General features: G+C 40.8%; 1 protein-coding gene across 10 annotated transcripts in view; it reads left to right on the forward strand.

Moving 5' to 3' along the window:
• NRXN3 (neurexin 3) overlaps window positions 1-13,193 on the forward strand; it is a 1,402,093-nt gene that overhangs the window by 1,188,594 nt on the left and 200,306 nt on the right. The gene's annotated exons all lie outside the window — the stretch shown is intronic.

A 13,193-nucleotide genomic window follows, 5' to 3' on the forward strand; every position in this document is an offset into this window, starting at 1 on the left:
AAACACACATTTTGCTCCAACTGCTGTTTGCTCCTCCATTTAGCTGGCTTGGCTATCCATACATCCAATGCGTTACCTTCTGTATAAATTCACTACGCTTGTAGCATGCTTGCGGCAGAACATCAGTACTCCCAAAATAGAAGTCACACACAAGACAGCCCCCCTCGTCAGAGGAGACTTGACCAGCAGATTCATCTCATTGTGTTCCACATCTCCATTTCTTCAGGGAATCGATACATAGAGAGAAAATACTGGATTTTCCTACAGAAGTGGTGATTGCCTGTTTGCTTCAACCCTCTCCCGTTCCCTCTCTCACAGATTCTTCACCTCAGCCTCACTTCATCTGTCCTCCATGCTTCCTTTTCCTTCCCTCCCTCTTCTTTCTCTGCCCTGTCCCCCTCAACCCCTCCCTCCACTGTCTCCTTTTCCCTTCCTTGTCTTTCTGTTTAGCCAACTCCTGCCTAACAAAACCCTACCCCTGAAAAAAATCGTGGCACTTGCTTGCCACTTGCAGCCCATCACATTGCTCTCGCTGATTGTATAATGTAGCCTTTTCTACAACCACTTGCTTGTCCTGTTATTCTGTATAGTGTCTAGCAAAATGGGGCCACACATCAGTCAGTAGATATTACTGTAATACAAATAATGATAAAACAGCTTGTTCTCAGGGTCCCTAGAAAAGAAAAATCTCCCCAGTTCCACAAGCAAATCAACAGCCACAGAGAATGGTGGGAATAGACACAATTCAGGTTTTGAACCCCAAGCCCCATTCCTTTTCTGTGGTGAAGCATCAACTAGCAAGCGAGTTAGATTATATAATTACAACTAAAGAGCTACGAAAGTCCTTTTTAATTGCAGTACTTTCCCGCGTTGTTGAGTTCTTACTGGCTTATTTGTAAAGTGCATCCAGGAACAGATTCTTGTATGGATTAGATACTAAAAGAGAGGGAGGGAAATAGCTGCTGTAAAAAAGAAATTATCATTTGCTATTGGATTTTGCCATGTTTTGCCCTCTTCTTTGTATCCCTTCTCCTCTGAAGGCCATTCCCAATAAGCTGTTCTCTTTGTCCTCCATCTGGGTGGGTGGGGCAACCAAATGCCTGTTTCTATCCCTTTGTTAATAGCTTTTGGCTTCTGCAGTTCCAGTGACTATCCAGACCAGTGTGTGTCAAGTATGTGAAGGAGATGCCATTTGGCAAGCACTGCCGTCCTTCTTTACACTCTGTCTCTCTTTTGTAGTATTTCAAAAGGCCAGTTGTGTGATGTTGGCAAACACATTGGAAGCCTGGCTTCCTACTCCAGGATATGTGCACATGATTTGTCAGAAGGGCAAACTAATCCCACAGAGCTTGTACCTGCACATACACAATTACCTCAGCAATAATGATACAGACAATATAAAAATACTCAAAAAAAACTTCATGTTGAATAGCATTGAATGCACCCTGTTATCCTAACTCACATCAGGCTGATGTAATGGGACATGGCAGGTGTTAGGCCACAAGATACAGAAGAGAATTTGGAGTAAATGTGTCATTCTGTTCCTCAAGTGTCCTTCCAGCTAGTGATTCTGATAGTAAATATAACTTCTCACAGACCTGGGATGACAGAGTACAACCCAGGCTGGGTAACCAACACCTACAAGGACTGACTCAAGTCCTAGTTAGTAATTTCTTATTGTGTTTTTCATCAATTATATTAAAAACATTAAAGTTCTATCCTTTGAAACTGTAGGGATTTTGGCTATTGCTTTTATGTGACATATTTTAAAAGGAATAGTCACCTGTGGTCCCTTAATGCTTATAGGGTGCTAATCTCTTTAAATACTCTGTTCTCTTACCTAGCTTCTTTCTTATCTGTTCTTCCTCATTCATAGCCCTTCCTTCATAACCAAGATATGCCTCTCAGAAGGGAATTGGCTAGTTGCTTTTCATTCTGAAAGATTCCTATATTTTGCAAATTACACTACTAAGTATATGAAAGGTTTAAAACTAACACAACTCAGACCCTTCAGTTAATAAGACAAAAAAACTTATATACTCAGAAATGCACCATGCTGTCCCTAGGTGAGGTGGTTACATTAGTGATAAAAATGTACCATAGAGTAAGCATCACGTTTTTTCCTAATGCTATGCTGCTGTGACATTATGTACCTAATCATCTTAAGCATTTTAATTGGTGCCAGTTGTCACAGTTTCAGGGCAACTGCACCTGTGTTCCGCCTCTGTGGTCGCTCAAGGGTGCCCACTTAAAGATTTTCAACTCCTAGCCATCACCACTCTTGGGCAGAGACCCACATCTCTCTCCCTTCTGATCAGGGTTTTAAGGCTGCTTAAATACCCAAGTTACAGTGATATTTGATAACCCCAGCAAGCCAGATTGCCTAAACAGGCCCATGCCTGTGCTTTGCTTTCTCTCTGAAGGCTATGGCCAGTGTGTTGTCTGCAGGTGTGAGTGACCATACAGCTCCTTCTAAGCAAACACATTTATTCTTAAGGTGAAAGCATTACAGAGAAAACCTATTAAAAATGCACAGTTCTAAAAAGCTTACCAGAGCTCACCCCCAGCTCCAACCTTAGGTTCTGGTAAGTGTCAGTGCTTCAAAACCAACCACTGGGTTTTTCCTGTGGCTAGAAGTTCATAAATGACTCAGATTCAGAATCAACCCCTGAGCTGTGCAGTTCAGCCATTTCTTTTTACAGGCTGAGCCTTTGATATCCGTTCTTCCGGAGCAGGTAATCAGCACACAATGATCCACTCTCAGGGCATAGCTTCAAAAAGTTGGGTTTTTGCATAACTGAGGCAGGGAATTTGTATTAGACTCTCTTTCACTGTTCCCTAGGAAATCCACTTCTTACTTTTTGCCCCAAAAGTCCATTCTTGTCTGGCACATTATCAATACAGTCCTTTGAACTGCCAGGCCTCAAATGGCATCTTCTCCCTAGAGAGGTTACATACAGCCCCATTTCATACAGTGAACCCAAAGATATTTTAACTTAAACTCAGTAAGGTCTCCCAAGGATATACAGGAAATTTCCATGTCTGTCAACCAATCACAGTAGTGTCTAGGCTTCTGAAACCTGAATTCCCGTTGTTGTTTACTTTTGAGGGTTGATTTCCAATTAAACAGACCAGGCCTAAAATTTTCAAAAGCATTTCAATGCCTTAAGAGCCTCAGCCTTATGTTGAAAAGTGACTTAAGCATTTTGCAGACTGAGGCCCACAGCCTCTAAGTCAATTTAGGCACCTAACTCCCAAGTGCCTCCTACGTCACTTTTCAAAAATAGGATTTAAGCTCCTAAGTCACTTATGTAAATTTACCCCAATGCCTATATACATTTTGTGTGTGCCTTTACAGTGAGTGATTGCCCATTTCTTGTAAATGTTTGCATAACTGACTGTTCTAGACCTACTCACGTGCCTATATCTAAACTAATTTTGCACTTCCTGTAAACCCATGCACAAAAATAGGCCTGCATGATGGCATCCAAAGTTCATGCAGGCCCTCAGTCTAGCAATAGCAAGATACTCTTTGCAAGGCTTTTCCCTGTCCAGGCCACATGGGCTGGTTCCTGATCTAAGTGTAGCCATCATATCTCGAGGACATGAAAAATTAAGTTGTCAGTAATCTTTTGACCTGTGTCTATAGGGATGGAATGAAAAGGTGTGACATTCCCATCCTCCCTTTTGTTAATTTCTTCATTTGTTTAACCTAAGTGCCTACATGTGGCTGACAAAATGTTAAATCAAAGAGGAAATCAAAGTGGGTATGCTTGTCTAGCCTGAGGCAAAACTTTTTTTCGTCCCAGAAACACTAGCCAAGTGTTCACATTAATATTTCAGAAGCTTTCTAAACAATTCATCATCACCATCACCATCATGAAAATACCATCTTCTGGTGCCCTGTCCAGGAGACCAATTGGATGGTGCTTTGAGCTATCAGAATGGCAAAGGCCAGCATTGGTGAATCCCATCCTCATGGGTCATGATTTCACAATCCAGTGAAAGAGAATAGTACTGAGATGCAAACAATTTATCTTTTGTTCAGTCACTTATGGAAGAGGTTAGAGGAGGGAGGCCAACTTCATGGTAGAAATGCTTCCAAAATGAGATCCAACTAATTGTGTTTCTCATGCTATCACAACCCTCTGGCGTGCAAGGTGAATGGGAAAAGGAAGACATGGCACATCCCCACTCAGGGAACAGACTTTGAGACATGAACAGCAGGCAGTAGCACTGCTTGCAGAGTAAGTGAGAAGGCACTTTGGGTTACTCATGCCATCATGGCAAAAATAGCACAGAAACAGCTGGTAAACTGTCAGGCTGATCTTAAGGAGTAAATGTGAAATGTCTTCATACGATACGTTAATTGAGAGTTATTTGGAGGACGGACAGGACGGTAGCTTACCTGTCACTGTCCTTTCCTCTCAGTGCAACATGGGAGGATGTCAAATGCCACACTTCTTTCATACCCTTGCTCTCACATTCACCCCCATGCACGGTCGCCCAAGATCACACCTACACAAGACAGATATATTTTCAAGCCCCTGTGTATTGCATTTCCAAGGTGAAAATAGATAGGAAAATGTTAGGGTTTTATAAGCTGATGCCCTGGATCTTTTCTCTGTTGTGATTATGGGGGATTGGGAGGAGAAGGAGCAGGGTCTTTTGTAGAAAATAGAATATCATTTAGGCATATCTTTGTAAAATGTCTTCTATTACTTTTTGTCACGTTTGCAATGACTTGATTTGTACATTCCTTGCAGTACATCTACCTTCCCAGCTGGCCCTGGTCACTGTTATCACACAGGAACAGAAGGCAGCTGCTGTTGTAAAGAAAGGGGGCTCTCATCCTGGTGACCTTCTTTTGTGAGACCCGAGTTTTACCCCTCATCTCAAAGATGGTACCTGCAGCAGCACACTACCCCAGCACCATACCAGTACAGTGTGTTCAATATGGCCGCAGAGGGAGAAGAGCCATCTATGGTCAACTGTGTAATTTTCCCCTTGCACCCTGGGACTCATTCTTCCCTGATTGTGACCTGATTCTGTATTTACATCTTTGCAGAGTGCATGTAAAATGTAACCATCTGATTGGGTAGCTTTTTACAGTCACTCCTTTTGCACTGGTACAACTAGCTGCATAAGGTGCAAGGCAGGGGAGAACCAAACCCTCTTATCCCTCCTTTGCCATGCCTGTATTGAGCAGACCCAGACCTGTTTAGACTGTATCATGTCCTGAGGTGAGATGGCTGTCTTAACAGGTTGTGTGCATTTTAGACTAATATATCAGCAGAGATTTCTGGGGTGTGTTTTAGATAAAATCATTGTAACTTCCATTTCTTAAATACTAGTCCCTCTTGTTACCTTATATATATGTTTAATCCACAGATACGGTGGCAACATGCTCCAGGAGCCGTTGGTTCCTCCTACACTCGCCCTTCCTGTGATTGATGATACTTTCTGCTTCATAGGTTGTTACAGCGCACTTAATGTAATATGAAATATGAAAACCTCCTCCATCGTTTTCCTCACACACAAAGCCAGGCAGGTTTTTTCCTTTGCCTTGCTTGGAATGGGGAACCTAGAAAAATACACATAATTGGCTTGTGATTTGAGTATCTTTCCAGGACCCGGTGAAGACTCATGCTTGGGTTTGTTTCACTTGATATGATTTATTGAGAGGCTAGCTGCTGTGTGAAAGGCTACAGGATGGAGTGGGCAAGTGATGAATTTGAAAATGACTTCCTTGGATATAAAGAAAACAAAAACATGATGGAATATGTGGTTAGTATATGTACATCCTGAGGGGAAACTACCAAAGGCACAATTGGACTGGACGACCATGTCTGATCAGACCAGTGGTCCTGCCACTCCAGTATCCATTCTCTGACAGTGGCCAGTACCAGATGCTCCAATGAAAGGTGCAAGAAGCTTCTTAGTATACAATTATGGAGTAATCTCCTCAGAGAGGAAGTGTCTTCCTAATTCCAATCAGGTAATGGTTGATCTATGACCTGGAGCATGAGAGTCTACATTATATCCCTTGTATAAGTCATCAAATAGAACTCTGAATATTTTCATTGTGCACATAAATGCCTGATCATCATTTGAACAAGGGGCCTCCAAATCATAGTGTGGCTGTGTGTTCTGCACATTAGTTATGAGTTGTGTTAAAAAAAAAAAGGGTATTTCCTTTCATCGTTTTGTAAATTCATTGCCTTTCGGTTTCATTGCATGTTGACTTGTTCTTGTATTAGAAACAAGTGTAATCAGGAGCCCATAATTTACCTTCTCTAAACCATTCATTATTTTTTTAGGGCTGTCAAGCGATTAAAAAAAATTAATAGCGATTAATTGCACAGTTAAAAAAAATCCGTGATTAATCGTACTGTTAAACAATAATAGAATACCATTTATTTAAATATTTTTGAATGTTTTCTACATTTACAAATGTATTGATTTCAATTACAACACAGAATACAAAGTATACAGTGCTCACTTTATTTTTTATTACAAGTATTCGCACTGTAAAAAAAGAAAAGAAATAATATTTTTCAGTTCACCTAATACAAGAACTGTAGTACAATCTCTTTATCATGAAAGTTTAACTTAAAAATGTTATAGGCTCTGAAGTTTTACATTGTTTTGTTTTTGAGTGAAGTTATGTAACAAAAATCTACATTTGTAAGTTGCACTTTCATGACAAGGAGATTGCATTACAGTACTTGTATGAGATGAATTGAAAAATACTTTTTTTTTTGTTTCTCATTTTTACAGTGGAAATATTGTAATAAAAATATATACCCTTTGATTTCAATTACAACACAGAATACAATATATATGAAAATGTAGAAAAACATCCAAAATATTTAATAAATTTTAATTGGTATTCTATTGTTTAACAGTGCAATTAAAACTGTGATTAATTGTGATTAATTTTTTAATCGCTATTAATTTTTTGAGTTAAACGCGTGAGTTAACTGCGATTAATCAACATCCCTAATTTTTTTACATCTATTTTGTCCCATCTCGTTCATCTGCATCTCCTCTCTAAACCAAACAGCCACATTCTCTTCAATCTCTCCTCCTATATACATTTTACCACCTCTTTGATCATATTTGTTGTCCTTCGTTGGAACCCACCCAACCACCACCATCCTTCAGTTTTTGCTACAAAAGTTTTGAAATAGGGTGAACACAACTGGACATGGTATTCCCAGTGATAGCGTATCATTAATTAATATAATATCCTGCTACTATTTTCAGTATTATTTTCTATTTCATTCTTTATATTCTTTAACATAATGTTTGCATTTTTGATAGCAACTGCACATTGGAGCAGAGGTTTACACTGACACTGTCCACAGAGACACCCAGGCATATCTTTCAAATTTCCCCTGTTTTGAGGGACATCAGTCATTTTAGTCCCAAAGTTCCACATGCATTTGTTGTCTCCTGAATGTTAATTGTTGAAAAGTATTTACCTCAGAAATACAGGAATATAGAAGAGAGGTTACAGAAACAGTTTTTTGCAAGGGGAGGGGGAATGAATCCCAGTGTTTTAATTTTCCTGTATGAACGATTTTTGTGGGTCCCTTATTTTAGGTCTTTGTCATGCAAAATGTGTGTTTCACATTTAAGCCTTGACAGTTTGAGAGGTATGCCCCCAGATCTCTTCCCTGAGTGATTCCAGATAATTTAGAACCTGGCAGCATGTATATGTTGTTATTATTCTTTGTAATGTGCATTTCTTTGTATTTGTCAACCGTGAATTTCATCTGCCATTGTGCTCCCCAGCTTTGTAAGGCTCCTCTTAAATAATAACCTAAATAATTGTATGCCATCTGCAAATATTGTCACCTCATTATTCACCTATTTTTCCAGAGCACCGATAAATATGTTAAACATGGCTCCTAGTACAGAACCTTGGGGCACTCCATTGTTCACCTTCTGCCATGTTGAAAAAGCAACCAATTTATTCCTACGTTTTGTTTCCAGGATAACACTTTGTCTCACACCTAATGACCGCTTAATTTCCATAATAGTCTCTTTTCCTGGATTTTTTTTAAAAGGCCTTTTGAAATTCCAACTCAATTACATAGGCCTGTTTTCCTTTATCTATTTTTTTGTTGAGACACTCAATACTAATAGATTAGAGAGGCACAGTTTTCTATTGCATAAGCAATGTTGGTTTGTTGCTGCCATATCATATTATCTAAACACTTTAATTACTTTTTTCAATCAGTTTATCTGGGTTGGAAATAAGGCTCACTGGTCTGTAATTCCCAAGATCACTGCTGGTACCTTTTTTGAAAGACTGGCTACAATATTTGTTATACTGTAGTAGCTGATTTGAATGTAAGACTGCATATGTTTGTTAGCAGCTCTCCCACTTCATTCTTAACCCTATAAGTTCTTACCAGATACAGTGTAATTAGGTTTTATTGTACACCACATGTAGTAACCATTTTGTTCTATGGATAATTTATATTAATATTTTGCACTTCCATCTGACAATCTCAAAGCACTTCACAAATATTAATGAATTAAGCCTCCTGACATCTCTGTGAGTTAGTTAAATATTATTATCCCTATTGTGTGGATGGCAAAAGTCAGGCCAGATTGTATGTGATTTCCACTGTGTATGTTTTCTTGTCCAGTACCCTGATTTCAGTCATACATCAGAGATGGTTACATTTTCTTTTCTCTCTAAATTAACATTTTTTTAAAGAAAAAAGCTAATGGGCATTCTGTGTGATTAGGTCATGGCTCCAGACACTTAAAATCAGCTGGAGAGTATTTTCGATCTGAGTCGTCTACATGCAGATGCCTGCCTTCCCCTCATAGACAGTGCTTCATGACAAGGGCAAGCCTGCAGTAGCATCTCCAAGCATTAATTAGGGCTCTTATACCAATACTCTGAAGCCCTTCAGGGAAAAACAAAAATGTCCCTCCTACTTCCTCATTATAATGTCCATATTCCTACAGTACTCAGAGATAAAGCCGGTTTGACAGAGACGGCAGTGGTACAAATGGAGGCTGACATGCAGGAAGAATAACTTAGCAGTAGCATGAGGTTTCCAAGGATTGAGTGAAAACTGAGGATTTGGACCATTGTTTGGAGTGAGCTTGGCTCAAAATTGCAGTTCTGCATTGTAATACCATTGATCTGTAAGTGCTGCTATTGGTGTTGTTCAGTAAGTTGATATGATATGATCTATGCCATCATGGGCCAGCAATGCCCCTCAGCCATGTACATTGGCCAAACTGGACAATCTCTACGCAAACGAATAAATGGACACAAATCAGACCTCAAGAATTATAACATTCAAAAATCAGTCGGAGAACACTTCAACCTCCCTGGTCACTCAATTTCAGACCTAAAAGTCGCAATTCTCCAATAAAAAAACTTCAAAAACAGACTCCAACGAGAAACTGCAGAATTGGAATTAATTTTCAAACTGGACACCATTAAATTAGGCTTGAATAAAGACTTGGGAGTGGATGAGTCATTACACAAAGTAAAAACTATTTCCCCATGCTAATTTTTCTCCTATTGTTACTCACACCTTCTTGTCAATTGTTTGAAATGGACCATCCTGATTATCACTACAAAAGTTTTTTTTTCTCCTGCTGATAATAGCCCACCTTCATTGATTAGTCTCATTACGGTTGGTATGGCAACACCCATTTTTTCATGTTCTTTGTGTGTGTATATATATATATATATATATGTTCCTACTGTATTTTCCACTGCATGCATCCAATGAAGTGGGTTTTAGCCCATGAAAGCTTATGCCCAAATAAATGTGTTTGTATCACAGAATATCAGGGTTGGAAGGGACCTCAGGAGGTCATCTAGTCCAACCCCCTGCTCAAAGCAGGACCAATCCCCAACTAAATCATCCCAGCCAGGGCTTTGTCAAGCCTGACCTTAAAAATATCTAAGGAAGGAGATTCCCCCACCTCCCTAGGTAATGCATTCCAGTGTTTCACTACCCTCCTAGTGAAAAAGTTTTTCCTAATATCCAACCTAAACCTCCCCCACTGCAACTTGAGACCATTACTCCTTGTTCTCTCATCAGCTACCACTGAGAACAGTCTAGATCCATCCTCTTTGGAACCGCCTTTCAGGTAGTTGAAAGCAGCTATCAAATCCCCCCTCATTCTTCTCTTCCGCAGACTAAACAATCCCAGTTCCCTCAGCCTCTCCTCATAAGTCATGTGTTCCAGTCCCCTAATCATTTTTTTGCCCTCTGCTGGACGTTTTCCAATTTTTCCACATCCTTCTTGTAGTGTGGGGCCCAAAACTGGACACAGTACTCCAGATGAGGCCTCACTAATGTCGAATAGAGGGGAACGATCACGTCCCTTGATTTCTGTGGCAATGCCCCTACTTATACATCCCAAAATGCCATTGGCCTTCTTGGCAACAAGGGCACACTGTTGACTCATATCCAGCTTCTCGTCCACTGTAACTCCTAGGTCCTTTTCTGCAGAACTACTGCTGAGCCATTCGGACCCTAGTCTGTAGCGGTGCATGGGGTTCTTCCGTCCTAAGTGCAGGACTCTGCACTTGTCCTTGTTGAACCTCATCAGATTTCTTTTGACACAATCCTCTAATTTGTCTAGGGCCCTCTGTATCCTATCCCTACCCTCCAGCGTATCTACCTCTCCTCCCAGTTTAGTGTCATCTGCAAACTTGCTGAGGGTGCAATCCACACCATCCTCCAGATCATTTATGAAGATATTGAACAAAACCGGCCCGAGGACCGACCCTTGGGGCACTCCACTTGATACCGGCTGCCAACTAGACATGGAGCCATTGATCACTACCTGTTGAGCCCGACAATCTAGCCAGTTTTCTATCCACCTTATAGTCCATTCATCCAGCCCATACTTCTTTAACTTGCTGGCAAGAATACTGTGGGAGACCGTGCCAAAAGCTTTGCGAAAGTCAAGGAACAACACGTCCACCGCTTTCCCCTCATCCACAGAGCCAGTTATCTCGTCATAGAAGGCAATTAGATTAGTCAGGCATGACTTGCCCTTGGGGAATCCATGCTGACTGTTCCCGATCACTTTCCTCTCCTCTAAGTGCTTCAGAATTGATTCCTTGAGGACCTGCTCCATGATTTTTCCAGGGACTGAGTGAGGCTGACTGGCCTGTAGTTCCCAGGATCCTCCTTCTTCCCTTTTTTAAAGATGGGCACTACATTTAGCCTTTTTCCAGTCGTTCGGGAGTTCCCCGGATCGCCATGAGTTTTCAAAGATAATGGCCAATGGCTCTGCAATCACATCCGCCAACTCCTTTAGCACTCTCGGATGCAGCGCATCCGGCCCCATGGACTTGTGATCGTCCAGCTTTTCTAAATAGTCCCGAACCACTTCTTTCTCCACAGAGGGCTGGTTACCTCCTCTCCATGCTGTGCTGCCCAGGGCAGTAGTCTGGGAGCTGACCTTGACCTCGTCTCTAAGGTGCCACAAGTACTCCTTGATTTTTTTGCTGATATAGACTAACATGGCTACCACTCTGAAAGCTTTATAGTGGGATTCCTGCTACTTCTGGTCAGGCCAGAAATACCACATGAAACCTCCTTTTCTTTTTTATATAGCCACCAGGGATCCAGAAATGCAAAGGCAGACTTGGAAAAGAGAAATGAGAACTGTAAAATATCTTCAATGTCTTAGTTTGTGTTTGGTTCTAGTGATGAGCAGCATTTCAGAGACAAGATGAGGCAGAAGCTGCGGTAACACAATAAGAAGCATTGGTAGACAGCTTAGATAGGAAGAAAGGTACCTATTTTTTCCAGTCTGGTTCTTCCCTCCCTTCCGTCTTACAAGGCTGCTCTGAGAGACTTGCTATATTTATGACAGGTACCAAAAATGAACAGCTAAAGGAAACCAGTAGACTGACTGATCCTTGAAATGGCTTGTTTTGTTAACTAAATTACAGGGTGCATTGTGGGCAGAGACAGCTTGCAGACAGTGTTGCCTGATCACCAAGTATCCCAGAAGGTGACATGTGCACTTTGCTTTCATTAGCCTGCATGGTATCATTATCACCATTGCTGTCACGATAAATATGATGATTATATGTGTCCTCTGGGATCAGTTGCTGACAGAATGGGTGGACTGAGCCATAGAACTAGCTACTCTGCTGCCAGGCACTGGCTGGGCCTGTAAACAGATCTGTGATCCTTTCAGTAAGAAGGTGACAATATCTTGGGTGAAGTTTACAATTGACTAGCCCATTTCATCCAGGGATCTCAAAGTGGTTTACAAACACTTAATGGGAGTATCATTATCCCTGTTTTAAAGAGGGAGAAATTGAGGCAGACATATTATGTAGCTTAGTGCAGGTTACACAGCAAATCTATTGCCATATGGGCATAACACAAGGATCACCTGACTCATAATCCCATGATTCAGTGACTACTAGACCGTGATCCCTCTCTATAGAAACAGATGAAAGACCATATCAAAGTAACCCATAGCAATCTCTCGCCTTCCCGGATGTGTAGAAGGCAGTGATGAGCTGCCAATATTTTAACAAGTGGAGCCAACAAAAAAAACCCAGCGTCCTTAAGCTGCAATAAACCCCCTGGGCAAGGGAGATGTGGTATTTGCAAAGAGAAAGGACGAGAGAAGTTGTTCATTTGTCTTCCCATTTAAGTAAAAGTGTTTCCTCAAAGCTATAACCATGGAGAGAGACAGTGCCACTTGAAAACTTTTATCAAGTAAATTTTGGCAAAGATATTTAGGCTTTGTTCCTGAACACTATATCCTGAGTGTACAGTGTGTAACAATGAGGCCCTGACTCTGGCTTATCGTTACCACCACAGTACAAATAACAATAATATATTACACTGGGATATAGAAATAGTCATATGAGACAAGAACAGTGCTCCATCTAGTCCAGTATACTCTAGCTCACATGGGTCAACACTAGACGCTTCTGAAGAACTATAAGAAGCCCCATATTGGGCATTTGTGGGTTATGGTGTAATCTGTCCGTAAGAGAAGTTTCTTCCTAGGCTCCCTCAATTAGTAGTTGGTTTATACTCTGAAACATGAGGGTTTATATCCCTATTTTAAAAGGAAAATCACATCTTTAGACATTCTCATTATCCATATAAATGTCTAATCCCACCATGAATCCTGTTCTGTGTCATACTCATAGGATGGGG

This window comes from Lepidochelys kempii, chromosome 6 (assembly GCF_965140265.1).
Source record: "Lepidochelys kempii isolate rLepKem1 chromosome 6, rLepKem1.hap2, whole genome shotgun sequence".
In the NCBI taxonomy this organism is placed as follows: domain Eukaryota; kingdom Metazoa; phylum Chordata; order Testudines; family Cheloniidae; genus Lepidochelys; species Lepidochelys kempii.